This window comes from Schistocerca serialis, chromosome 7 (genome assembly GCF_023864345.2).
Source record: "Schistocerca serialis cubense isolate TAMUIC-IGC-003099 chromosome 7, iqSchSeri2.2, whole genome shotgun sequence".
Taxonomy (NCBI): domain Eukaryota; kingdom Metazoa; phylum Arthropoda; class Insecta; order Orthoptera; family Acrididae; genus Schistocerca; species Schistocerca serialis.
This window is the reverse complement of record NC_064644.1, coordinates 279,333,387-279,361,176: the sequence shown is the minus strand read 5'-3', so window position 1 is coordinate 279,361,176 and position 27,790 is coordinate 279,333,387.

The window sequence follows — 27,790 nt, the reverse complement described above, 5'->3', positions numbered from 1 at the left end:
TGTCGGCAACGTATAACGTGTCCACTCCCTTCTGTTGCTAGTTGTTTCACGCACAGACCAAATGATGTTTCACAATCAGATTCAATAATGCCTCATGTATCTCCCTGTTATAACTCTTATTTACTAGCAAGTCACCGGAAGAGATGTACAAGATTTGTGATGTGTAATACATTTATCAAAATGGCTCTGAGCACTATGGAACTCAACTGCTGAGGTCATTAGTCCCCTGGAACTTAGAACTAGTTAAACCTAACTAACCTAAGGACACCACAAACATCCATGCCCGAGGCAGGATTCGAACCTGCGACCGTACCGGTCTTGCGGTTCCAGACTGCAGCGCCTTTAACCGCACGGCCACTTCGGCCGGCCTACATTTATCCAACCTACCTTACATAAGCACTTGAAATTGTGATGCATATCTGCCGTGGCACTCCAGAAAAACACCTTGTACCGCGGGTTTTTCAGAACCAACAAACAGGGATAGAGACATACAGGTATATTTTACATTCATCACATATATTTCCTTCTGCCATACACTGATATAAATACCATGTAGCTCGTTCCATCTGGTTCTGGTTTTTTGAAGCCGTCATTGTAATTTCAAGCATCTGATTAAACGGTGTGTGGCAAGTATTTCTATACAGGAAGGTTATTGGGATATTATTACAATGCGATAAACGGCAGTGTTAATGCTACTGTTTAGTTCCGCTAATTCGGATTTCGAAACAAAACATATTTACGCAAACGACAAATTCAAAACCTATTAATGTTAATCGGATTCCACAGGCGAGAATTTTTTGCCGATGCAAGCGTTATATTGGTTGAGTAGCAGTGTGCAAATTAATGCGCCAATGCCTCGCAATTATTATGATTCTAATAATTGGAAATGCCTTTAATTTTCGGAACAAAGAGACAAAGGACTCAGATACAAGGCAATATCATTGAAATTACAGTTCCTGAGAGAAATTTAGGCAAATAGGTAATGGTTTAAGTGGAACACGAAAAGCCTTTATGTCAGAAGCAACGGTCAAACAGAATATTTGGAGAAGACGTGAATTACTGCCAAGCTCGATTTATGCTGCAATCAGAGACAGACAGTGGAGAGAACTTTTGTTATAATTCTAGTTATGTATCACAAAAATGGTTCAAATGGCTGTGAGCACTATGGGACTTAACTTCTGAGGTCATCAGTCCCCTAGAACTTAGAATTACTTAAACCTAACTAACCTAAGGACATCACACACATCCATGCACGAGGCAGGATTCGAACCTGCGACCGTAGTATATATCATAAAATATACATATCACACAACAGAGATTTCCTGAATATCACTAGAAATGAAACATGCCTCTCTTGTAGAAGAGGACGTAAAGTAAGAGGACTCAATTACTTTACTACATTCCATGGGCTATTTGCACAATTTCTAACAAAATTAAGTAGAACTAGTGGCTTTATGCGCCATGTGCAAATCAGTTGTTTATGAATGTGGTTTAACACTAAGTAGCATGGACAGTTATATTTACTAAAGATTAACTTAGTTATCTTTTTCGCTACTAATGCACGCCTGAAATACATTTTCGAATAGGGTAAACATAGCTTTCCATCTTGTCATTCTAAGTACTGGCGCAGATTTTGAGTTATCGATTTCCGAATGGTTTGATGCCACGAATTCTTCTCCTGTGGCTACCTTTTCATCTCAGAGTAGCAGTCGCAACCTACGTCCTCAGTTATTTGCTGGCTATATTGCAGTCTCCATCTTCCTCTACAGGTTCTACTCTGTCCAGCTCCCTGCAGTATCATGGAAGTTATTTCCTGATTTTTAAACAGATGTCCTACCATCCTGTCGTTTCTCCTGGTCAGTTTTCCACCTTTCCTCGCCGATTATGAGTAAGACCTCTTCATTCCTTACCTTACCAGTCCACCTAACTTTGAACACTCTTCTGGAGTAGCGCGTCTCAAATGTTTCGATCGTCCTCTATTCGTTTCCCCACAGTCCATATTTCACTACCATAAAATGTTTCTGCTCCAAATGTGCTTGCTCAGAAATTTCTTGCTCAACTTAATTCCTATGTTTGATACCACTAAAAATCAATCCAGAAGAAATGATTTCAGATTGATATTAAAATTTTCACGCTACCTCTTAGCCCATTCCGTATGTTTAGTCACATGATCAACGAATTTTGGTATTCCGTACCGAAATTCTTAATGAACCACTTTAGTAAAGAGCAACGAAGTTAAATTTTTTATCTAACGTAGTAATAGCGGGCTTTACTGCTCTTTTCGAATGGCGATGAACCAGCCATTTTCCTTCATGAAAATACACACAACAACAAACGTTTTACGTCACTCGGTGTGTCGTGCAGGAGTGTTGCTATTGTCACTACTCCTGTAGCGTCAGAAGATCACTCCAGAAACACAGACACATTTACGCTATCTACAATCAGAAAGCCGCACTCGAATGGACAGCAGCATTTCAGTTGAACGTAGCTTACCAGTAGTGAAGCATTAGAGACGTCTGCGGGACAGTAGAGTGAAAACCATACATATCACGAAGGAATGTCGTCATTGGTCATCAGGCCTTCATTGTAAAGCTACGCACGGAAGGCTTCTCAACCAGGGGATTCGATCCACGTGCACACCGGTCTCATGGTGATGAAGTGTCTGCCTAGAATCAGTTCCAATTGACAGGTAGTATTGAAGACTTGCACTGTGCTGGCCATTCACGTTCGACAGGTGCACAGGAAGATCAAAATCTACAATTTTTTTATTAAAAGGGGCCATGTTTCACTCTTGGGTCATTCTCTCGACCGGAAGTTGGAAACAGTGTGAAACAGGACCCATCATACCAAATGGCAGTCTACCTTTGCTCCGTAGTCCATGGCATGGCTTCGGCGCCACGTTTCCCTATTACAGGCATTTTCATCAATGATAAGTGGTTTTTGAGTAGCAGTTTTCTCTGCAGTTCATTGCTTATGGAGTCACCTTTGTGTTAGATTTTTTGGTGGTAGGATTGGAGAATGCGACATTTAGTTCAGCAGTGAAATTGGCAGCAGTTGTTCTCACATTTTTTGTCACAATCCTCTTCAATGACCATCCGAAACGATCACACAACAAACACTTTTGTCTGCCCTGTCACTCATTGGAAGACAACTTTACGCTTTCCCTGTGTGTGATATGAATCTTCGACACGTTGCCTCTTGAAATATCGAACACTTCAGTCCGCTTGGTTACGGAAGCAACCACCATAGGGGCACCAACAATTTGCCCACTTTGAAATTCACTTACCTCTGACGAAATACACTCACAACTACACAGAACATTGTTCTGACCACGTCTTGAGGATAATGCGCAGGTGCGTTCATCTTCAAATAGAACAATGCAACCTGCAGAGGTGGCTAGGTTCTGCATTTAGTTTCAGATATGCATTTCTCTCGGTGTTTCCGTATTTTTGTCCAACCCATATACTCTATTTCAGCTTCGTCGTTTCTGCATAACGAAACGAACTTCGGCATAAGACAACAATAGGTTTCAAGTTCAAAGCAGATGAATCCCAAATCTTAGATATTGTAGTTTTTCCGAAACTGCGAATAGTATTTTGAAAAGCGAAACGCGGTTGATTTCATCTCTTTCAGAATTACAGTACTGGAAACATATATTACCATACTTCCGATATTTCTGTAAATAATATAGCTATACACCATACGTCACGTAATGAGGACTTCTTCAGAATTCATGTGGATTAAAAACACAATAACGATTTGTTAAACGTTTGAGTTAGCTAACACCTTCAGGAGAAGCCTATCGGTAGACATTTTTCTTCTTCTCACCACTCTTGTCTGTACAGCCAGCACTTACTTCATAAATGGGTCGTCACCCCAGAAATCATACCATATTAATGAGCTGAAATATGCAGTATATGTTTAAATATAGATTACTTATGTGGAGAGTAGAAGTTGCAGGACATAGCTGTTCCTCCATCTTCTTTTTTTATTATGCCTTTGCCCCACATCGTTGTAGGATCGACATGGTTATTAAGCTACTTGATGAGCACCTGGTCTTGCCTATGTACGAATTTGTTCCAATCTGCTACTGGTCTATCTCCTCGTTCCACCTGTCTTCGTCGATCTCCTATTTTACCCGCTCTCTGTTCATCTCCTCCACCCTCTCTCTGTGTCCACCTAACCGTCCCGCCTCCCCCACACTCCTGTCCATCTCCTCCAGCCTCTCTCTCTGTCCAAGTCCTCCTACCCGCTCTATCTGTCCATCTGTTCCTTCCCACCCCTCTGTCTATCTGCTTCTAGCCTTCTGTCCATTTCCTCCCCCCCCCCCTCGTAATTCCATCTCCTCCCGTCTTTGTCCATATCCTCCTGCCCCCCCCCTCTCTCTCCACATTCTCCTCCCTCTCTCCATCTTCTCAAACCCTTACCCTTGTTAATCTTCTCCTCATTCATTTCTCTGTCCATCACTTCCACACCCCTCCACCTATCTCCTCATCTCTCCTTTCAATGTACATCTCCTCCTCTGCCCTCTCTTCAACCCCTCCTCGCCCCCTCGCTCTACGGCCATCTCCTCCTCAAAAATGGCTCTGAGCACTATGGGACTTAACTTCTGAGGTTGTCAGTCCCCTAGAACTTAGAACTACTTAAACCTAACTAACCTAAGGACATCACACACATCCATAGCCCGAGGCAGGATTCGAACCTGCAACCGTAGCTGTAGTGCTGTTCCAGACTGTAGCGCCCAGAACCGCTCGGCCACTCCAGGCGGCATCTTCTCCTCCCTCATTTTCTCTCCACGTTATCATATTCACCCCAACTGAAGGCTGGAGATTTTTACCACAACGGTATTTCTTTCCAGACTGTAACTAACATATAAACCAGAAATTGTTTGAAATCGTTCTGTTGGTTTAAGAAGATCCTTTTTCCGTTGGCTTTACCGTGTTCGCAAATCTCAAATACACATTTCATATATTTACCATGTTTCACCCGTATATGTACCCATGTTTCATTTGTACGTCTAGCGAATTTCACCCTGCAGTTTAATTTTCACCAGCTCAATGTTTACGACGTCGTATCTCTTTAATTAAGTGCTGTCAATTGATATACTTTTACAGGTACATCGAGTTTCACATGTCGCTACTGTCTGCGGAATGAATTGTGAACAGAGTTAGTAGTAAGGAAGTAATAAACTAAAACGTCATGCATTACACGGCAGTTTTTCACACAATTCATCGTTTATGACGTAATATCTTCTGAACTATGGGTCAAACAGTAATATAATTGTCTAGGTACATTCAGCGGCATTCATTGGGTACTGTCTGCAAAAATCGTTGCAAATAGAATTCGTAGCAAGGAATTAATAAATTTAACCGTCTTGCATGATGTGGCTGTTTTCCATGCATCCTAGTATTTATGGCATCGTATCTCTTTCACAATGCTTAACACAGTGATAGTGTTTTTCTGGTACATTCAGTTGTGTATATGACAAATGTCTGCGTGTTGTGTCACCAATACAGTTAATAGTAAAGAAATAACAAATTAAAACATCATGCTTCATACAGCAATTCATCTCTATGAACAGCAGAAATGTAGTAAGTTATAAGCCTTTATTCCTTTCCTTATTTTATGGGGGTTGTCAGTGAGAGAAAGCTTCGTAAATGATGTTATGTGTAAAGTTTGTAGCAAGTCACCAAGTGCTCTCATTCTCAAATAGAGTTTGACTAAGTATGAGTAATCGCCCGTCGTTGGCTACAATGGTTTACGAAACCCTTGCTCTTCGATAGGTAGGCGGTTGAAATCGATCTAATGGTTTAGGAAGAGATGTGGAACATGGATATACACATACATCCATTTTTATAATATGTATGGATTTGTCATGGATATAAAGGATTGCCAGATATACTTCAATGTTCACCTCCTCCCCCTCCCCACCCCCACCCCTCACGGAACCAACTATGGGTGTCACAAGTGTCTGCGTGTAGCGTTATGTATGTGAAAGCGAGCGAAAGTTTTCTAAATGCATGCGAACCGTGTGACAGGCGAGTCTTCGGTACCACCCTGGTACTCACCAAGTGGGATGTGAGAATCCGGCTAAAAACCTCACCTCCTCCCCATAGAAGTGGCGCTGTAACACGTACTATTCGGGAGGGTCAGAGCTAAATTGCTTGAGAAATTCAATGTTAATGTTCTTTGATATTAGTGTGAAGGCGTCTACAGCCATAGTCTATTTCAATCAAATCCTTTTGGGGGTTAGGTTGTGTAATTTAGGCACTATATCGTAACCACTACTTAAAATGTTGTTTCGACTTTCTCTGAAGAGAAATGCTACAAAGACAATCAAAACTTATATTATTTTTTTTTTTTTCAAAATGATGCGGGATAATACCTCAAAGGATTTTATTCTACCGGCCTCCTTCAGTTCAGATTTTTATAAATGTCAGCGTTTCTAAACTGGAGCGTTTCCCCCACTCACAGACTGCTCTTATATGATACTTTAATTGTTGGTGATATGCTATTTGCCGCATAGCTCTGAAGATGCGCTTTACATTTACGAAACAGGTGAATTAAGTAGATAAAAATTTGAAATTGATTAGTGCTGAATATGTTCCACGCACCAGAAATATAAATTACATTTTTCTTGCAATGTCAGGAGGAAGACGACGGGAAGATGCGAATCAAAGTTTCCCAGGGTCGTGTTGGCAGCGCCGTCTTTAGATACTCAGATCAAAATCCAGAGCAAGGAGGAAGTCGATGGCATCCGCGGCTGATAGAGTGAAGTTCGTTAAAATGTAAATCTTGTTATGTATATTTATGAATCGACTGATTACTGCAGAACTTGAGCGTCAACTGGAATTTGCGCGGATGAAGTGCACAACCTGTCGGTAGCTCATAGATCCTTTTCGTCAGATTGAAAAAAAGCCACCAGGTGTCTTGGGATAAACTTCCGAGTTGCAGGTTACATTTCAGTCACCCTGGTCACTCCCTCTGCATTCACTCGTTATCGAGTTACAAGATGTTAAACAGCAACGCACTAAGATTTTACCTATGGTTTCCTGATCGCATTGATACAATACACGGTAATTATAATTACACACTGGCAACTTGATCCAGTGTAGATGAAAAGTTATTTACCATATGAGTACCGAACTTCATACGAGCGATGTTCAGGCTGTGTGCTGCAGGATTTGCGTGGTTAGTAGTGTCGTTATTATGACTTGCCGTCAGGCGCCGGTTCTGGTACCATACAAACATCAGTATGCATTACAGTAGCACACGGTGAACATAGGTCTGGACAAGGTGACCAGGGCTCAACTTGTAAAGCTGTTTTATCAAAATAACAGCAATAGTGCTGCTGCTCTTCGCGAGTATCGACACATTAAGGGAATACGGAAAGGTTCTATTCTCGGTCTGGGGTTGAAGGATATGATTCGAAAGCTCGAATTACCTGGGGATTTGGGAATTGCTCTGAAGAAGGCACTTGTCATTTGCGCCACGAACAGGTGGGAATGCTGGACGCACCGCAAGATCTTCAAGCAGTGCACGAAAGCCAGACATCCCATGGTTCACTGTTCTAAACGTACTGCGAACGGTTGTGAAATGGTATGTATACAAACTTTCAGACTGTCGTGGACGCATACGGTCGTCACATCGAGCAACGTTTGTAATCTGGAACGTAAACGTAGTGCGCAATTAACAAATGTTATTTTCTCATGTTGTTGTTGTTGTTGTGGTCTTCAGTCCTGAGACTGGTTTGATGCAGCTCTCCATGCAACTCTATCTTGTGCAAGCTTCTTCATCTCCCAGTACCTACTGCTACCTACATCCTTCTGAATCTGCTTAGTGTATTCATCTCTTGGTCTCCCTCAACGATTTTTACCCTCCACGCTACCCTCCAGTACTAAATTGGTGATCCCTTGATGCCTCAGAACATGTCCTACCAACCTATCCCTTCTTTTAGTCAAGTTGTGCCACAAGCTCCTCTTTTCCCCAATTCTGTTCAATACCTCCTCATTAGTTATGTGATCTACCCATCTAATCTTCAACATTCTTCTGTGGCACCACATTTCGAAAGCTTATATTCTCTTCTTGTCTAAACTATTTATCGGCCACGTTTCCCTTCCATACATGGCTACACTCCATACAAATACTTTCAGAAATGACTTCCTGACACTTATATCTATACTCGATGTTAACAAATTTTTCTGCGTCGGAAACGCTTTACTTGTCATTGCCAGTCTACATTTTATATCCTCTCTACTTCGACCATCATCAATTATTTTGCTCCCCAAATAGCAAAACTCCTTTACTACTTTAAGTGTCTCATTTCCTAATCTAATTCCCTCAGCATCACCAGAGTTAACTCGACTACACTCCATTATCATCGTTTTGCTTTTGTTGATGTTCATCTTATATCCTCCTTTCAAGACACTGTCCATTCCGTTCAACTGCTCTTCCAAGTCCTTTGGTGTCTCTGACAGAATTACAATGTCATCGGCGAACCTCAAAGTTTTTATTTCTTCTCCATGGATTTTAATACCTACTCCGAATTTCTCTTTTGTTTCCTTTATTGCTTGCTCAATATACAGATTGAATAACATCTGGGAGAGGCTACAACCCTGTCTCACTTCCTTCCCAACCACTGCTTCCCTTTCATGTACCTCGACTCTTATAACTGCCATCTGGTTTCTGTACGAATTGCAAATAGCCTTTCGCTCCCTGTTTTTTACCCCTGTCACCTTCAGAATTGAAAGAGAGTATTCGAGTCAACTCGCACATACGAAAATTAAAATATGTTTTCTCAATGCTTAATCCATTATTTCTGTTCTGCATGTCTTTAAAAATGTTCTCACAAAGTATCACGATCCTACGACCACTCGTTTGTCATAGGAACCCTCTCAATATCTACACCTGACGGTGTGTGGCGGAGGGTACCCTGAGTACGTCTATCGGTTCTACCTTCTATTCCAGTCTCGTATTGTTCGTGGAAAGAAGGATTGTCGGTATGCTTCTGTGTGGCCTCTAATGTCTCTGATTTTATCCTCATGGTCTCTTCGCGAGATATACGTAGGAGGGAGCAATATACTGCTTGACTCTTCGGTGAAGGTACGTTCTCGAAACTTTAACAAAAGCCCGTACCGAGCTACTGAGCGTCTCTCCTGCAGTCTTCCGCTGGAGTTTATCTATCATCTCCGTAACGCATTCGCGATTACTAAATGATCCGGTAACGAAGCGCGCTGCTCTCCGTTGGATCTTCTCTATATCTTCTATCAACCCTATCTGGTACGGATCCCACACTGCTGAGCAGTATTCAAGCAGTGGGCGAACAAGCGTACTGTAACCTACTTCCTTTGTTTTCGGATTGCATTTCCTTAGGATTCTTCCAATGAATCTCGGTCTGGCATCTGCCTTACCGACGATCAACTTTATACGATCATTCCATTTTAAATCACTCCTAATGCGTACTCGCAGATAATTTATGGAATTAACTGCTTACAGTTCCTGACGTGCTATTTTGTAACTAAATGATAAGGGATCTATCTTTCTATGTATTCGCAGCACATTACACTTGTCTACATTGAGATTCAGTTGCCATTCCCAGTACCAGGTCATTTATGTATATTGTGAATAGCAACGGTCCTATGACACTCCCCTGTATCACACCTGAAATCTCTCTTACTTCGGAAGACTTCTGTCCATTGAGAATGACATGCTGCGTTCTGTTATCTAGGAACTCCTCAATCCAATCACACAATTGGAGTGATAGTCCATATGCTCTTACTTTTTTCATTAAACGACAGTGGGGAACTGTATCGAATGCCTTGCGGAAGTCAAGAAACACGGCATCTACCTGTGAACCGGTGTCTATGGCCCTCTGAGTCTCGTGGACGAATAGCGCGAGCTGGGTTTCAGACGACCGTCTTTTTCGAAACCCATGCTGATGCCTACAGAGTAGATTTCTAGTCTCCGTAAAAGTCATTATACTCGAACATAATACGTGTTCCAAAATTCTACAACTGATCGACGTTAGAGATATAGGTCTATAGTTCTGTACATCTGTTCGGCGTCCCTTCTTGAAAACGGGGATGACCTGTGCCCTTTTCCAATCCTTTGGAAGGCTATGCTCTTCTAGAGACCTACGGTACACCGCTGCAAGAAGGGGGTCAAGATCCTTCGCGTACTCTGTGTAAAATCGAACTGGTATCCCATCAGGTCCAGCGGCCTTTCCTCTTTTGAGCGATTTTAATTGTTTCTCTATCCCTCTGTCGTCTATTTCGATATCTACCATTTTGTCATCTGTGCGACAATCTAGAGAAGGAACTACAGTGCAGTCTTCCTCTGTGAATCAGCTTTGGAAAGAAGACATTTAGTATTTCGGCCTTTAGTCTGTCATCCTCTGTTTCAGTAGCATTTTGGTCACAGAGGGTCTGGACATTTTGTTTTGATCCACCTACCGCTTTGACATAAGACCAAAATTTCTTAGGATTTTCTGCCAAGTCGGTACATAGAACTTTACTTTCGAATTCATTGAACGCCTCTCGCACAGCCCTCCTCACACTACATTTCGCTTCGCGTAATTTCTGTTTGTCTGCAAGGCTTTGGCTATGTTTATGTTTGCTGTGAAGTTCCCTTTGCTCCCGCAGCAGTTTTCTAACTCGGTTGTTGTACCACGGTGGCTCTTTTCCACCTCTTACGATCTTGCTTGGCACATACTCATCTAACGCATATTGTACGATGGTTTTGAACTTTGTCCACTGATCCTCAACACTATCTGTACTTGAGACAAAACTTTTGTGTTGAGCCGTCAGGTACTCTGTAATCTGCTTTTCGTCACTTTTGCTAAACAGAAAAATCTTCCTACCTCTAAAATATTTCTATTTACGGCTGAAATCATCGATGCCGTAACCGCTTTATGATCGCTGATTCCCTGTTCTGCGTTAACTGTTTCAAATAGTTCGGGTCTGTTTGTCACCAGAAGGTCTAATATGTTATCACCACGAGTCGGTTCTCTGTTTAACGGCTTAAGGTAGTTTTTAGATAATGCACTTAAAAAAATTTCACTGGATTCTTTGTCCCTGCCACCCGTTATGAACGTTTGAGTCTCCCAGTCTATATCCGGCAAATTAAAATCTCCACCCAGAACTATAACATGGTGGGGAAATCTACTCGAAATATTTTCCAAATTATCCTTCAGGTGTTCAGCCACAACAGCTGCTGAGCCAGGGGGCCTATAGAGACATCCAATTACCATGTCTGAGCCTGCTTTAACCGTGACCTTCACCCAAATCATTTCACATTTCGTATCTCCGTCAATTTCCTTCGATACTATTGCACTTCTTATCGCTATAAACACGCCTCCCCCTTCACTGTCCAGCCTGTCTCTGCGGTATACATTCCAATCTGAGTTTAGGATTTCATTACTGTTTACGTCTGGTTTCAGCCAAATTTCTGTTCCTAGTACTATATGGGCGTTGTGACCGTTTATTAATGAGAGCAGTTCTGGGACGTTTCTATAGACGCTCCTGCAGTTTACTATTAGCACATTAATATTGTTATTCCCTGTTTCATTTTGCCTACACCTACCTTGCTGCGTCTCAGGAGGCGTCTTGTCGGGCCTAGGAAGGGAATTCTCTAACCTAAAAAACCCCCATGTGCACTCCACACGTACTCCGCTACCCTTGTAGCCGCTTCCGGCGTGTAGTGCACGCCTGACCTATTCAGGGGGACCCTACATTTCTCCACCCGATAGCGAAGGTCGAGAAATTGTTGTCGACTGGACGTTGAACACTAATCTCCTCTTCCTCTCCCTCTCAAGTAGCGAAAGTTTATTTGTAACCACCCCATACATTTGTCTAGTGACATTAACTGCAATAGTAGGCCACGAAGTGCGTAGGTTTTTGAGCTTTGTCTTTCGATAAAGCACCTAGGAGCAGATGCTCGATGTATGAATCAAGGAGTGATGATTACAAAACAACTAAAAAATGTACATTCCATTTTTAACAACTAACTTACTGGAAGACATAAAACAAATCCTTTGCCCCGATGTTTCTCCTGATTTCAGGATTTTTCAGTTTGTTTATTCCTGGTGCTTCATTCCTCAGTTCTAGCTACACGTAATATGTGTTACATATTCCATTTTCATTGTTTTTCCTAGGTTTCCCTCCACCGATGCTGCATGAATTCCATGTTCCTTGAAGCCGGCTGCTGCGACCGAGCGGTTCTAGGTGCTCCAGTCGGGAAATCTCGCTGCTGCTACGGTCGCAGGTTCGAATCCTGCCTCGGACATGGATCTGTGTGATATCCTTAGGTTAGTTAGGTTTAAGTAGTTCTAAGTGTACGGGACTGATGACCTCAGATGTTAAGTCCCATAGTGCTTAGAGCCATGTTCCTTGTACGAAAACATAGATCACGCCGGGGAACAAGGACAACTGGTATGGTGAACGTTTAATTATATGGTATGTGAGGAACAGTTATAGTGTGACCAGGAGGAAGTCAGTAACAGTTAGTAGAGTGAGATATTCTATCATCTGTTGGAAACAGATAACTTCTGATCAATGGCAGAAAACTAATGAATGATAGTGCCTTAGAAGGCAGAGACGAGAAAGTCGCGGGGCGTGATGAGAGTAATGGACTGGGGTAAGGAGGGGGGGAGGGGGGTGGGTGGAGGAGCTGCTAAAAATAGCTACATATCAGAGGCGGAGTTATATTACTCTCAAATCTGCCTGTCTTTCCATCCCACAATAATCCGCATGCATCGTCGCCCACTGTTGGTCTATACTGCATAATTAATTGCAGTAATTTGCTGGAGGACTTCCTGGTATGATCCTCGCAGCTGGAATTCTACATGCAGCACTACACCGTTCAGTGGACCGACCTGCACAATGCCAGCCATCTCGTGCGTGACGTGTTTACGATGCGATACGCTATTGTCCTCGGCCTGACAGGCCCCGAGAACACAGTGCTATCTGCTGGCACGTGCTGCGGTGAGCGCTCGCTTAACCTCTCGGTTCTTGTTCTCTCCTACTTCTCTAAGTTTCACAAAACTCCATAGCCTAGGGTGACGAACAATGCAAATCAGTGAAAAAGTTCTGTAGAAAAATCGTCCGATATCGTCTGGCCCCTAATGTGCTTAAGATTTACTGTCGATCTGTTCAAATGGCTCTGAGCACTATGGGACTTAACATCTGTGGTCATCAGTCCCCTAGAACTTAGAACTACTTAAACCTAACTAACCTAAGGACATGACACACATCCATGCCCGAGGCAGGATTCGAACCTGCGACCGTAGCAGTCGCGCGGTTCCCGATTGCGTGCCTAGAACCGCTATGTTGATCTGTCTCAGCTTTACTATACACCAGTGGTGGATACATATGAGGATACATATGTGGGGTGCGCGGGGTGCGCCCCCCTCCCCCTTGCGGAACTGCACGCATTGCCACCCGCGCCGCCCCCGCCAATCAGACCGCACGCTTTTCGTTCATTTCTTTCGTCAGTCGATTCGAGTCAATCGAGTTATCGACTAGTTGTACTTTTCTATGTAGCACGTGCGTCCGCATCCTCGTATTTTATACATTTCTGTGTGGCACATAGATAGCTAACACATACCCACGAGAAAAGTCGCGCCCAGTCTAGTGATCTCGGTATGTTATTCTGTCTGGCATTTGTTCGAGAAAAGTAGAGAATGTGCTACTGTTTTCTTGTAAAGAGAACCTTCGAGGTCGACAATGAAGGAGGTTCGGCTTAATGGCTTCGCTCTGTCGAACACTCACCCTGATATTGATTACCCGATTGACTATGTAATTAACCAATTCGCCAGGAAGAATGGGCGCAGAGAATTCATCATTTAAGTTAGAGAACCACAACTGTAACTTTTTTATATCATAAATGGAATTGTCTTTTATATGTGTATAATCAGTTTAAATAAAACGTACTTAAACTTTGCATGTGACTTGATCTTTTTTTATTACAGTAAAAGTAAAAGTAGCTGAAGATATCTGTAGCGTACTTCCTTGAGATTTTCCTGTATCCACCACTGCTATACTGCTAGATTCACTAGCTAAATGAGATAAGGTCTTTTAACCATAACAGTGCTGTAAAGATGTATCCCCATATGAAACACTAAGAAAATGTTTCTAATGCACAGTTTTTCTAAGAAACGCTAATGTTTATTCAACCTACTCAGGCTGTAAACTCTTACTTAGAGCCAGCGTCCATGTCAAACCGATGATCCTACGTTTAGAAATTTAGCAGCTAGCTGGTGTCACTAAGTACACATTACAAAGGGTGATTCACCTAACACTTGCACCGCTGATATTTGGAACTGGAAAGTGCTATTGATGCGCGGTCTTCACAGAATGGACTGGTAGTCAGGGGCTCGTATTGCTGGTTAACAAACAGATTTTGCGCACCGGGGAGTCTCGCGATCTGAGGCAACTTGTCACGGTCCACGTGGCTCCCCCCGTCAGAGGATCGAGTCCACCCTCGGGCATGGGTGTGTGTGTTGTCCTTAGCATAAGTTAGTTTAAATTAGATTAACTAGTGCGTAAGCTATGGGATCGATGACATCAGCAGTTTGGTCCCATAAGAACTTAACACAACTTTCTAAAATATAGATACGATTAATACTTAGAAAGTGTACTTTTGTGTTGAGAGGCACCCACTAGCCTTGCTCATACTGTGGCATCAAGCAGTCAGGCCTGCAAGATGAGTGGTCTGCCAAGCGTGTGGATTTATTCTTATTTACCGAGTAACATCAATGACTGATTATGAGCTCTAGTACTCACTATTAAGCTACAAATTATTCTCCTGTTTGAATATTACGCAACGGAAACGCATAACACACATCTGACTATTAGTAATTTAAACAACTCTGATTGTTCACTACGCTCTGGCAATACCACATTTTCTTTCTTACCCAACGGCTTTGACCAACACGTGGTCATCGCACTGAATACGAATGGCGCACACATTATAAATTCTGGGTTCAGGACTGCACACTATTCGAAGAACAAGGCCACCAATCTTTTTCTTTTCACTATCTTTTTTATTCCGATAAATTCTACTGTGATTCAAAGATAACCTATACACATCATTACATTTTATACAACAATTACAAATGAGAAACTCCGCCCAGTGGGCATGGCATTACATTGATGATTCTCTATCTTATGGTCTCGTAATTATCTAACGCTACACTGCACTTTCTGGATAGGATGGTGGACCTTTTGCTATATCTCACACTTCGACTCTCACACCCATCTTGACGAAAATTTCCTCCAGACCGAGCGGTACAAAAAGGAACATGCATAACCCACTGCCTCTGAAACTATCTTGCTACTCACCCATGCAAACCACACACACTTAAATTATATGAAATACGTCACACTGGCAACATACAATACATGACAAAAAATGGTCACAACGTTAGGATCACTTCACTTTCAGCCTTCCCACTTCAATTAGTATTCATCCCAGTTTCACACGACACTGCCTCACTTCGTAACTTTTCTTTCCTATTACGAACTCTGGAGGACATATGCACGTCTTCCTGTGCAATGCAAGCCAAGTGGAGTTGCTGGATAGACGGCTGACTCACCTTACTTCTCTCTCAGAGTATTAAAGTTTGAATCAAGCATCACACGGAAACAACCACGCAAAGTAATATTAAGAACATATTCGTCACACACTCGAGTCCTCAACTGATACCATGAACGAGTACTTCTTCTTATCCTTTGTCTCATACACAGATTGAGACTCACACAGTACTCACCACGTGGAAGTACTCGTCTCTAATTTCAAGTCCGGCTCACGCCATTTCTTAAATATTTCCAACTTACAGTACCGACGCCAGTAATTCAGCTTAACTTTAGCACTCGGTAGTATTTCAACTTAGTACTAGCACTCGCAAGTGTTTCAACTTATTGCTACACGTGGTTTCATTGTGACCGTTGGTCACTTCCAAAGGTTACTACGATCCCCTTAATATTACCTGCCTGTCATTAATTCTCCCCCCAAAAGTTCCTGAAATAGAGAAATAATTATTTCAAACTACTCTTAAGTATTTCACATCCATACAATCTCTCCACTCTTTTGTCTTTACAGAGCACACCTAATACAGGTCTTACCAACACAAGATCCAGCGCCAGAGTGCTGAAACATGGCCATTCTTCAGGTCATCTCGCACCTCCGCCGAGGTGGGGGAGCACCTTGCTACCGTATTGGTCAGCCACATTTCAGGCGCTCAAAGCTCAGGTATATTTCATCTCTTTGGTTCTACCAAAGGTGACTAAAGTACCGTCTCAAAGATAATCATATATTGCACATTCACTATTTGCAGTTAGCAGACGACCACACATTCATTCATTTCACAGATCTCACCAAATTGGATGCAGGGACTTATTTTGTGGGAGTGCACATGTGATCAATTAAATAAATAAATTGTCCTTTCTTTCCTATACTGGTATCCGACTTCGGTGTATTAAATGAAATTGAGTTTTTATTACAAAAAATATGTTGTTCTGACACGATTAACGAAGAATGTTGTACCTATTTTCAGTGTCGGGTGGTACTGTACCCTCTCAGTGTAAATATACATTATCTGAAAGGGAACAATGGCTACTGACATGGTACAATAGAGTGTCAGTGCTGCCTGTTGCAGGCCTCTAACGTGAGTCATTTACGAGATGTCGTATTTCGAAAAGTTTCTGCACCGATAGTCGTTTGTGACATTCAGCCTGCGTGGTTGCTAGACACGATGTTATGTTTACTTATAGTGTGCTCGTATGTTCATTGGACGCATTGTGACTTGCTGGTCAGTTAGTGTGTGGCAGTCCAAGCAGTAGGTCGTGAGTATACGATGGAATTTACCAATGCTGAAAAACCCGACGTACTCATGGCGTATGGAGACAGTGGGAAAAGTGAAGTCTGTTCTCGTACAGTATATGTGGCAAGGTATCCCAACAGACATCAACGATATCGGAAATTCTTTATCAACCTCCTCAACCAGTAAAGTGAAAGCGGTAGTGTAACTCCTCGACAACGTAACAGAAGGGAACGAGTGACGACAGAAGAGGGGACATTGATGTTGTGGCTGTTGTAGCTGTTGATCCACAAGTGAGCTCCAGCGCAATCGCACGAGGCTGTGGCGTGAGTCAGGCCAGTGTTGGGCATTCTGCATCGATATAGATACCATACCTATCACATCTTTCTCCATTGTGGGAATCGTCTTAACGTCTGAACACGGACATTAAGAGAGAATGCTCCAGACGTAAAATGTGTCTTGTTCAGTGATGAAGCCACATTTACCAATCACGGCCAGGTAAACCGCCGAAACAAGCGCTATTGGTCTGTTAACAACCCCGTTGACTTCGTTTGGTGAAATGTCAGCGTTCGTGGAATGAAAATATGTGGTTTGTGGTAGTGAATTATGAGCTCATAGGCATTTTTCATAAACGGAACACTGAACATGCACATGTATCGCAGCCTCCTAACAGAGCACATTCCAGGATGCTAGAAGACGTTACTCGTCACACTATAAGGAACCTGTGCGGCCAACATGATGGCTGTCCAGCCTATAGTGCACGAAGCTCTACAACATGACTTCACGTATTGTTTACAAATAGTTGGACTGGATGCAGAGGACCTGTGCCTTGGCTGTCCCATTGAAGCCTGTGCACTTATACTGTGGGAAAAGCTGAAAACGCTGACTAAAAGGACTTGTCAACTACAACCGATGATATGCAACGACTTGTTACTGCAGCGTGCTCGGACATCTCAACTGAAATGCCTGCAGGTGTGCATCAGTCGTTCCGTACCACACTGGAGGCTTGCATTGCCGCTGCCGGTGGTCTGTTGTCTCGTTTCTGGTCAGAACCCACATAGCTATTGTATGCGTTTGTGTTGTTCTTAAGTGTGTGCTACCACGGGTATTGTACAAGTGTCGGTGCGGGAACTTTTCAGAATAAGATATCTCATAAACCACTCGAACTAGAATCTTACAACAAAGACCACTGACATCCTAATGTAGCATACTTTTAGTCTGTTAATGTCAATAGGCATTGTTCAACCTAAAAAAGTGTATGTTTGCAAAAACTGCACTTTGCAAATTTTATTACAGTCTGTTGATTGGCTAACAATACGAGACCCTGACTACCAATCCAGTCTGTAAAAACTACAATCAATAGCACTTTCCATTTCTGCAATGTTTACGATGCGAGTTTTAGGTGATTCACCCTGGATAAATGTGCCTCGCTATACTGAGAAACTTTAAAAACTGCTTCTACATAATCATCGAAAGGATTATTCATGATTAGGGTCGCTTCACACTGTCATCTTCTCACTTCTCTTCACCTAGTGCGTAACTGAGAATGTTCCTAAAATTTTAATTTTAGCTTTGTGCCAAATTATGGCCTTCAAGAAACGTACACAATCTTTAAATACAATATTTTCAATGTCTGAAGGACTTAATTCCTTTACAAATCACGCCATTCACTTAGAATGTGCGACCGTTCACGTTACTACAAAATATTATGTAGAAGCTCGTAAATAGTACTTAATTACTTAAAGTATTAAGATTAATTCACTCTGTGAACTTTTTATTCACTTCTCCACATATTCTGAGAGTGTATAAATGTATGCTGTTAGCTAAAACCTACTTCAGAGAATATTAGTGTTCCAAAATATTGACGATAGCATAAGGCGAACCTTTGAAGTTACAACCAGTTTTTTGACAATTTCGTAGTAATGTGTTTAGCTGTATTATTTGTGAGAAATACACAATGTCATACTAGTGTATCAGAATGCTATTATTAAAGTAAGACCGAAAGTCTGATTTTAACTAAATTTACATGCACTACTGGCCATTAAAATTAATACACCACGTAGATGACTTGCTACAGACGCGAAATTTAACCGACAGGAAAAAGATTCTGTGATATGCAAATGATTAGCTTTTCAGAGCATACACACAAGGTTGGCGCCGGTGGCGAAACCTAGAATGTGCTGACATGAGAAAAGTTTCCAACCGATTTCTCATACAAAAACTGCAGTTTAACGGCGTTGCCTGGTGAAACGTTGTTGTGATGCCTCGTGTAAGGAGGAGAAATGCGTAACATCAAGTTTCCGAACTTGATAAAGATCGGATTGTAGCCTATCGCGATTGCGGTTTATCGTATCGCGACAATGCTCTTCGCGTTGGTCGACATCCAATAACTGTTAGCAGAATACGGAATCGGTGGGTTCAGGAGGGTAATACGGAACACTGTGCTGGATCCCAACGGCCTCGTATCACTAGCAGTCGAGATGACAGGTATCTTATCCCCATGGCTGTAACGGATCGTGCAGCCTCGTCTCGACCCCTGAATCAACAGATAGGGACGTTTGCAAGACAACAACCATCTGCACGACGTTTGCAGCAGCATGGACTATCAACTCGGAGGCCTTGGCTGCGGCTACCCTCCGCGATGCATCACAGACAGGCGCGCCTGCGATGGTGTACTCAACGACGAACCTGGGTGCACGAATGGCAAAACGCCATTTTTTCGGATGAATCCAGGTTCTGTTTACAGCATCATGATGGTCGCATCTGTGTTTGGTGACATCGCGATGAACGCATATTGGAAGTATGTATTAGTCATCGCCATACTGGAGTATCACCCGGCTTGATGGTATGGGTGCCATTGGTTATACGTCTCGGTCACCTCTTGTTCTCATTGACTGCACTTTGAACAGTGGACGTTACATTTTAGATGTGTTACTACCCGTGTCTCTACCCTTCATTCTATCCCTGTGAAACCCTACATTTCAGCAGGATAATGCACGACCGCAAGTTGCGGGTCCTGTACGGGCCTTTCTGGATACAGAAAATGTTCGATTGCTGCCATGGCCAGCATATTCTCAAGATCTCTCACCAACTGAAAACGTCTGGTCAATGGTGGTCGAGCAACTGGCTCGTTACAATACGCCAGACACTACTCTTGATGAACTGTGGCATCGTGTTGAAGCTGCATGGGCAGCTGTACCTGTACACGCCATCCAAGCTCTGTTTGACTCAATGCCCAGGCGTATCAAGGCCGTTATTACAGCCAGAGATGGTTGTTCTGGGTACTGATTTCTCAGGATCTATGCACCCAAATTGCGTGAAAATGTAATCACATGTCAGTTCTTGTATAATGTATTTGTCCAATGAATACCCGTTTATCATCTGCATTTCTTCTTGGTGTAGTAAATTTAATGGCCAGCAGTGTATTATCTCGCCACCACTAGTATTATCAGCTTGAGCGCTGAATGGAAATGAAATGACTCTGATTAAATGTTGATAAATTATCCATATAAAAAAATTAACACTGTTTACTTGGAACTTTGTGAATGCACTAGTCTTGTAATAAAATGGCATAATCTGCGAACTTTTAAATGGGCAAGAGCAGACTCAAATGTGGCTGACTACAACTTGACAATCATACACCACGTTTAACGGTCCTTAATTTTTGATATTGTAACGTCACAATTGCTGCTGGAGATTTCCTGCCGCTTGAGCTTCTTCTTGAACTTTATTACTGTCGGCCAGCTATGATTTGCATGTGGTGACGTGTGATGCTCAAGCCGCTCAAAGCTTTGCAATGTCCTCTGCCCAGGTCTCCGCCGGCATACAGGAAAGAACCAATTCAAGGACATTGTAGATGTACTTTGGGTATTATGGAATAGTCGGGCAAATGGAATACCAGGTTTTCGCATCTGCCAGGTTCTGCTCCCAAACAGAAAACGCATGATCTACGAAGGCGTACAGAAAAGTAATGCCTCCGAATTTTTTTGTCAGTACTCTGAAAGCCTTTGAATAAAACCAACTTTATTAAGATTCTACTTCCTTATTATTCATGTCTATATATTCTTAATATAGTCATCCTGGTAACGAAGAAATTTCTCCCAATGAGAGACCCGTCTGTTGGTACCGCCAATTAGAAGGTTTGGCTTCGTTGTCGGAGCCACAACTCACCTCTCCTTGCACCGCTTCATCACTAACAAAGTGAAATCCACGAAGGTGTTATTTAAATTTTGGAAACACACCAAGCTCCGTCAAACGTTGCTGTTAGCACCACCGTTTCCTTCATTACGAGCACGGCCAAACCAACGTCGCACCTTTCATACTTATATGAATTTTAATTGGAGGTACGTTCCCTGCCGTTAGAAGGTGACTGATGACCTCAGATGTTAAGTCCCATAGGGCTTAGAGCCATTTTGCACTAGAAACTCGATTGCAGCGCGCTGATTCTCACGACCAACGTAGTTACGTTCCACATCCCATGTTACTCGCTACATTTCGAAGTCTACTACGGGCACAGGGTTGTAACTTGCGTCAACGAAGAGAGAAAGCCCTTCCAGTAATATGCATGACATACAATACTTCAATCGCTATTGAGAAAAGCACGCCCTCGTCCTGCTGAATGTTCCTGTGATGCTGTTTAGCGAATTCAGTTCGTCTCCAGACATACTGTGAGTTATGATGTATAATATTATTTTCATAGTTAGACAAAATTTTTGGTTGAATGTTTTCAGAAAGTGCAATATTATTGAAGGTGCTCACTAATCGTTAATGTTACGTGATTTACTAAGTAAAAAAGTAGTAGATCCCTGTTTATTCGTCAACTTTTTGCAATGTATACAGTTGGTTCTGTTGTCATGTTGTGAAGCGCAATGTAGCGTGTCGGGCAGCATGGAATACTTGGTATTTCATAAAACACGACCTGACTGGAGGTCCTGAGAACGAAGTTTAGATATTTGACCTCAACAAATAGGTGAATGTAGAACAAATCAGCTCTACTACATAAATAAATAATTGTTTCGGACTTTTATTTTTAAATTAGTGAAGGTAACAGATTTGTTAAAGAATCAGTTTTTTTCTCTTACGAATAAGTAATTCTTTTCAGAGTTCGAATTAAAAGAAACCTCGGAATTGTATTTTCTGTAGACGAAATACCTGTTTTTCCCCAAATTTACGCGGTTGTCTGCTTTTTTACAACACTGTTACATATTTCCCTACATCACATTAGTCTCCAAGTGCATCTTTTTTAAAACTTTTCCTCGATAATAACTTTTTTTCTTAATTTTATGAAGAGAAATATAGATATTTATTGTTGGCTAGTTAAAGACTGTGGTAAAAGTGCCTGAGAGCTAGAACTGGTTTCAATCAGAAAATACTAGAACAAAATTAAATCGGTGTTCCTTGCTGATTCGAGGCCTGCTGTAGTTTGTTTGTGTCGTTAAGGTGTAACAGTAGACACATAGGCTGTCTTATCAATGAGATTATCTGTTGCTCACAATTTGATATTCTGATACAAATCTGTGCGTGCCCTTTGGCGCCGTACTGTGTAACTAGTTACGGTCGATAACAAGGTGGGTGGTTTCAGAATGGGAGAGTCAGCTGTAAACTGGTAATCATGCAGTAGTAAATTCAATATTCATGCATGTGACACGGAAAAAGTAATACTTGATAAAAAACTTTTCAACTGATATTCCATAATACTCGAACTTCATCTAACACATTCTGAGTAAAATAAAAACCAAAAATATTAATAACATATTATGTCCATCCTTGGTGATGTGGTTTAGGCTCTGTATAATTCCACCTTGCAATTTTTTTTCTTTTTTATGTTTGTTAATGTGTGTCGTGTTGTTTTCGCTCGTGTGTGTTTCCTCTTCTTCTGTGTATTGTGTATTTTCACTTCCTACAATTCGATCGTCCATGGCGGACTATATGAATAATTCCGAAAGAACAGATACCATTGGTGATCTTGCAACTTTCGAAGGATGAAATTACAACGAAAACCAGACCTTTAGCTGCTAACAGGCGTTGATAAACATCAACAGGGCCAGTTGAAAATGTTTGCCCCGACCGGGACTCGAATCCCTGATCTCCTGTTTACATGGCAGATGCTCTATCCGACTGAGCCACCGAGGACACAGAAAATAGTGCGACTGCAGAGGCTTATATGTATCAACGCCTGTAGGCAGCTAAAGGTCTGGTTTTTAATTGTAATGTCTTGTCAGATTAATTCTCAGTCACACTATGTATGTTGTTGTTGTGGTCTTCTGTCCTGAGACTGGTTTGATGCAGCCCTCCATGCTACTCTATCCTGTGCAAGCTTCTTCATCTCCCAGTACCTACTGTAACCTACATCTTTCTGACTCTGCTTAGTGTATTCATCTCTTGGTCTCCCTCTACGATTTTTACCCTCCACGCTGCCCTCCAATACTATATAATGTGTCAATTTATCTACATTTGAATTGCAGATTTTCCTCGGCTATTTGTGTTGTCTTGTCCATTTCTATCGTGTAGCTGCATCTTTTCCTTGGGATTCTGTTCACTTTATGTAAAATGTGTCTGCGACTTGCCTCAATTTAGGACGACCTTAAATAAGACCTTATGTTATATTAATAATCGTAAACGACACAAATACGTAATTATGGTGTTAGCTCCATAACGAGACAAAGATGTGGCAACTAACGGAGCATGGTGCAAGTGACGCAATTGGAAATTATCCGTATGATGGCTTCTGCGGTCGGTAAGCCCGTCCGCTGCTGCAGACCAGCACAGTCATGGGGGATTAGTGGGATCCAACGGAGCCTCTGGAGGCGCCAGCTCCTGTCGTGTGCGAAATGCATTTCTCATTCCCCAAGTGAACTCCATCGAAATCAAGGGACTCAACTATTTTTCAAAGTAATGCGGAGTGTTAAAATGAGGTAATCTGTAATGGTAGTGCATCTATGTCAGACAACTCTGGACTGTAAACCACTGTGAACTGCATGGTACTTTCCGCTGTAACACTCATTAGAGTTTCTTCTCACTGCGTCAGGGCCTGCAGCGGGGAAGAAGGTCTACTTAAAAGCCTCACAGTGCACTCTAAGTATTCGGACGTTGCCTTAGCAACACGCAGACTCCTCACTTAGTACTTGTTCATCAAACTATGTAGGTAGGCTTCCTAAGGACACTTTACGACCACCTTCAAGCGTCTTCTAGTTCTTGTGTATCAATATTCGAGTGACGCTCTCCTACGATCAAGCAAGCTTCTTACCATTCGTGTTGTCATACTTTTCATAGGTTCAGTATCCCTTGTTTGTGTCTATTGTCTATTGTGTATTGAACTGGGGACCTAGAAACGACGGAGAGGCTTCGTCTCGCTAGAGCCTTCAGTGGTTCACAGTCCCACAGCAGTCCACCCACCCTACTGCCACCCCACACCGAACCCAGGGTTATCGTGCTGTTCGACTCCAAGGGAACACCCTCCCCCCTCACCATCACAACCCACTCCCCTCCCCCCTCCCGGAACGTCTCATAACAAACGAGTGTACCCCAAATGTTGGCCTGGTCGAGTAATTACGCTGTACGCGTACATGGAGACAGTGTTTGCGCAGCAGTCGTCGACATAGCGTAACTGAGGCGGAACAAAGGGAACCAGCTCGCATTCGCCGAGGCAGATGGAAAACGGCTGGCCGGCACACCGAACCTCGACACTAATCCGCCGGGAAGCAGCATGTTAGACGGTGTGGCTAGCCGGGCGGGCAGCCCTTGTTTAGTCGTCGGTAACTAGGAATTAGAGAGGAAAGATTTGGGATCGGGTCACGCTAATGGAAGGACTGTGGTCCCCGTGATACTGCTTCAGCATTCATAATCTTTACTGCATTTCTTCCCTTTATTACAGCCAAACGAGTTGTAAAAACAATCAATAGTAAAAGTGGATTTAGAAATATGACTTTTAAACAGCTGCCTCTGGTTATGAGCCACCAGCCATTAAATGTACAGCGTTAGTAGGGAATTTTACAAAACCAGTCAACTGCAGTTAGCAAAATTCACTGCACAGTGCCTTTTAACTAAATGACATTTAAATAGCTGCAATCAATTAGGAACCAATTGTCACTCAGTAGACAGGAAAGATACAGAATCTACAGTCACTGAATATGTAGCTACAGCTAACCATAGTTACGAACACACTCTCATTCGGTAGACAGTAAAATGCATAATTTTGAAAACAATTAACAGTCCCTGAATAAGCAGCTACAGTTAACCAAACTTCAGTAATCAAATTTTAAGCAAATGAATTACAAACTGCTGTCATTAATTATTAACCTACTGTGATTCAGGACACACACGATGCACAGAAAATTTAAAACCATTAACAGTCACTGAATAGCCAGCTACAGCTAACCAAAATTGACTGGTCTGGTTATAATCAAATGGTTATTGAACAGATACCATTAACTATGAACTCACTGTCGTTCGGTAGACAGAAGAATACAGAATTCAAGAAGAAAAAGCAATTAACAGTCACTGAATAGGCAGTTACAGTTAGACAAGATTCATTGATCAGTTTTTAACCAAATAACTTTTAAACAATTGCTATTATTTATGACGGATGGATGCGTAAACTACACTAGTGGGGCTCGGGGAGAAGAGGGGCCAGAGTTAAGGACGTACACGGGAGTTACTTAAGTTGTACAGGATGACTGCCGTCCTTCCACTCCGTAACACTGCAAGAGACAGGACCGCCTTCGCTTGCGCCGAACCGGCCAAATAACATCTGTGAAGTGATAAGCCGTTGTGGAAAAGTATACACACCAAAAAAAGTTCTGCATCACCCCGGTTCCAAGGACTTCCGAAGATAGACGTTGACTATGGATATTGTATCACAGACACAATCCCTTTGACTGTTCAGAGACGTCGCTAAACCCGCCCAAAGATGTAAACAACCATGCATGAGTAGCGCCTATTAGACGGCTGGGGTCCGACATCCGAAAGGTGCCAGTCATTCCACCAGGAAGGAGGTACACGGCTCGTGTTGTCTTTAGTTCAAACATGCCTCGCTCAGGCCACACAACGGCTATTACTACACTGGATGACCGCTACGTACGGATTATGGCTCGGAGGAACCCTGACAGCAACGCCACCATGTTGAATAATGCTTTTCGTGCAGTCAAAGGACGTCGTCTTACGACTCAAACTCTGCGCAATATTCTGCGTGAAGCGTAACCCCACTCCCGACGTCTATAGCGAGGTCCATCTTTGCAATCACAGCACCGTGAATCGAGGTACAAATGGGCCCAACAACATGCCGAATGGACCTCTCAGGATTGGCATCATGTTCTCTTCACCGAGGAGTGACGCATATGTTTTCAACCAGACAGTCTTCGGACACGTGTCTGGAGTAAACCCAGTCAGGCTGAACGTGTTAGACACACTGTCCAGCGAGTGCAGCATGGTGGAAGTTCCGTGCTTTTTTGGGGTGGGATTATATGGGGCCGACGTACGCTGCTGGTGGTCATAGAAGGCAATGTAACGGCTGTACAATACGTGAATGCCATCCTCCGACCAATAGTGCAACCATATCGGCAGCATATTGGTGAAGCATTCGTGTTCATGGACGACAATTCGCGCCTCCATTGTGCACATCTTGTGAATGACTTCTTTCAGGATAACGACATCGTTTGACTAGAGTGGCCAGCACGTTCTCCAGACATGAACTCTATCGAACATGCCTGGGACAGATCGAAAAGAACTGTTTACGGACGACGTGACCCGCCAACCACTCTGACGGATCTACGCCGAATCGCGGTTGAGGAGTGGAGAACCTGGACCAACAGTGCCTTGATGAGCTTGTGGATAGTAGCCACTACGAATAAGGGCATGCATCAAAGCAAGAGGACATGCTACTAGGTATCAGAGGCACCGGTGTGTACAACAATCTCGACCACCACCTCAAAAGGTCTCACTTCATGGTGGTACAACATTTTATGTGTGGTTTTCACGAGCAAATCAAGAGGGCGGAAATTACGTTTATGCTGATCTCTAATTCTGATTTCTGTACACGTTCGAGAACTCTCGGAACCGAGGTGATGCAAAATTAGTTTTGGTGTGTGTATATATATCTGAAACTGAAAGAACGACAAAAGACACTGAAGCGTCGAAGAAACTGGTATATGAATGCGTATTCAAATACAGAGGTATGGAAACTGGCAGAATACGGCGCTGAGGTCGGCAACGTCTATATAATACAAACAGCGTGTGGCGCCGCTGTTAGATTGGTTACTGTTGCTACAACAGCAGGTTATCAAGATTTAAATGAGTTTCAACGTGGTGTTACAGTCGGTACACGAGTGGTGGGACACAGCATCTCCGACCTAACAATAAAGTGGGCATTTTCCCGTAAGACCATTTCTCGATTGTACCATAAATAACAGGAACCCTGTAAAACATCGAATTTTCTAAATCGCTCCACGCGGAAAAAAATCTTACAAGAACGGAACCAGCAGCGATTGAAGAGAATCGTTCACTGTGACAGCAGTGCAACCCTTCCGCAAACTGCTGTAGATTTCAATGGTGGGCCATCAACAAGTGACAGAGTGCGAGCCATTCAACGAAACATAATCGATATGGGCTTTCGGAGCCTAAGTCTCTCTCGTGTACCCTTGATGGCTGCACGACACTAAGCTTTACGCCTCGCCTGGGCCCGTCATCACCGACATTGCAATGCTGATGACTGGAAACGTATTACCTGGCCGGACGAGTCTCGTTTCAGATTGTGTCGAGAGGATTTACGTGTACGGGTATGAAGACAATCTCATGAATCCATGGACCCTGTGTGTCAGCAGGGGACTGCTGAAGCTGGTGGAAGGTTTTAATAGTGTGGGGCGTGTGCAATTGGATTGATTTGACACCTTCGATGCTTCTGAATACGACTCTGACACGTGACACTTACGTAAGCATCCTGTCTGATCACCTGCATCTCTTCATGTCCATTGTGCATTC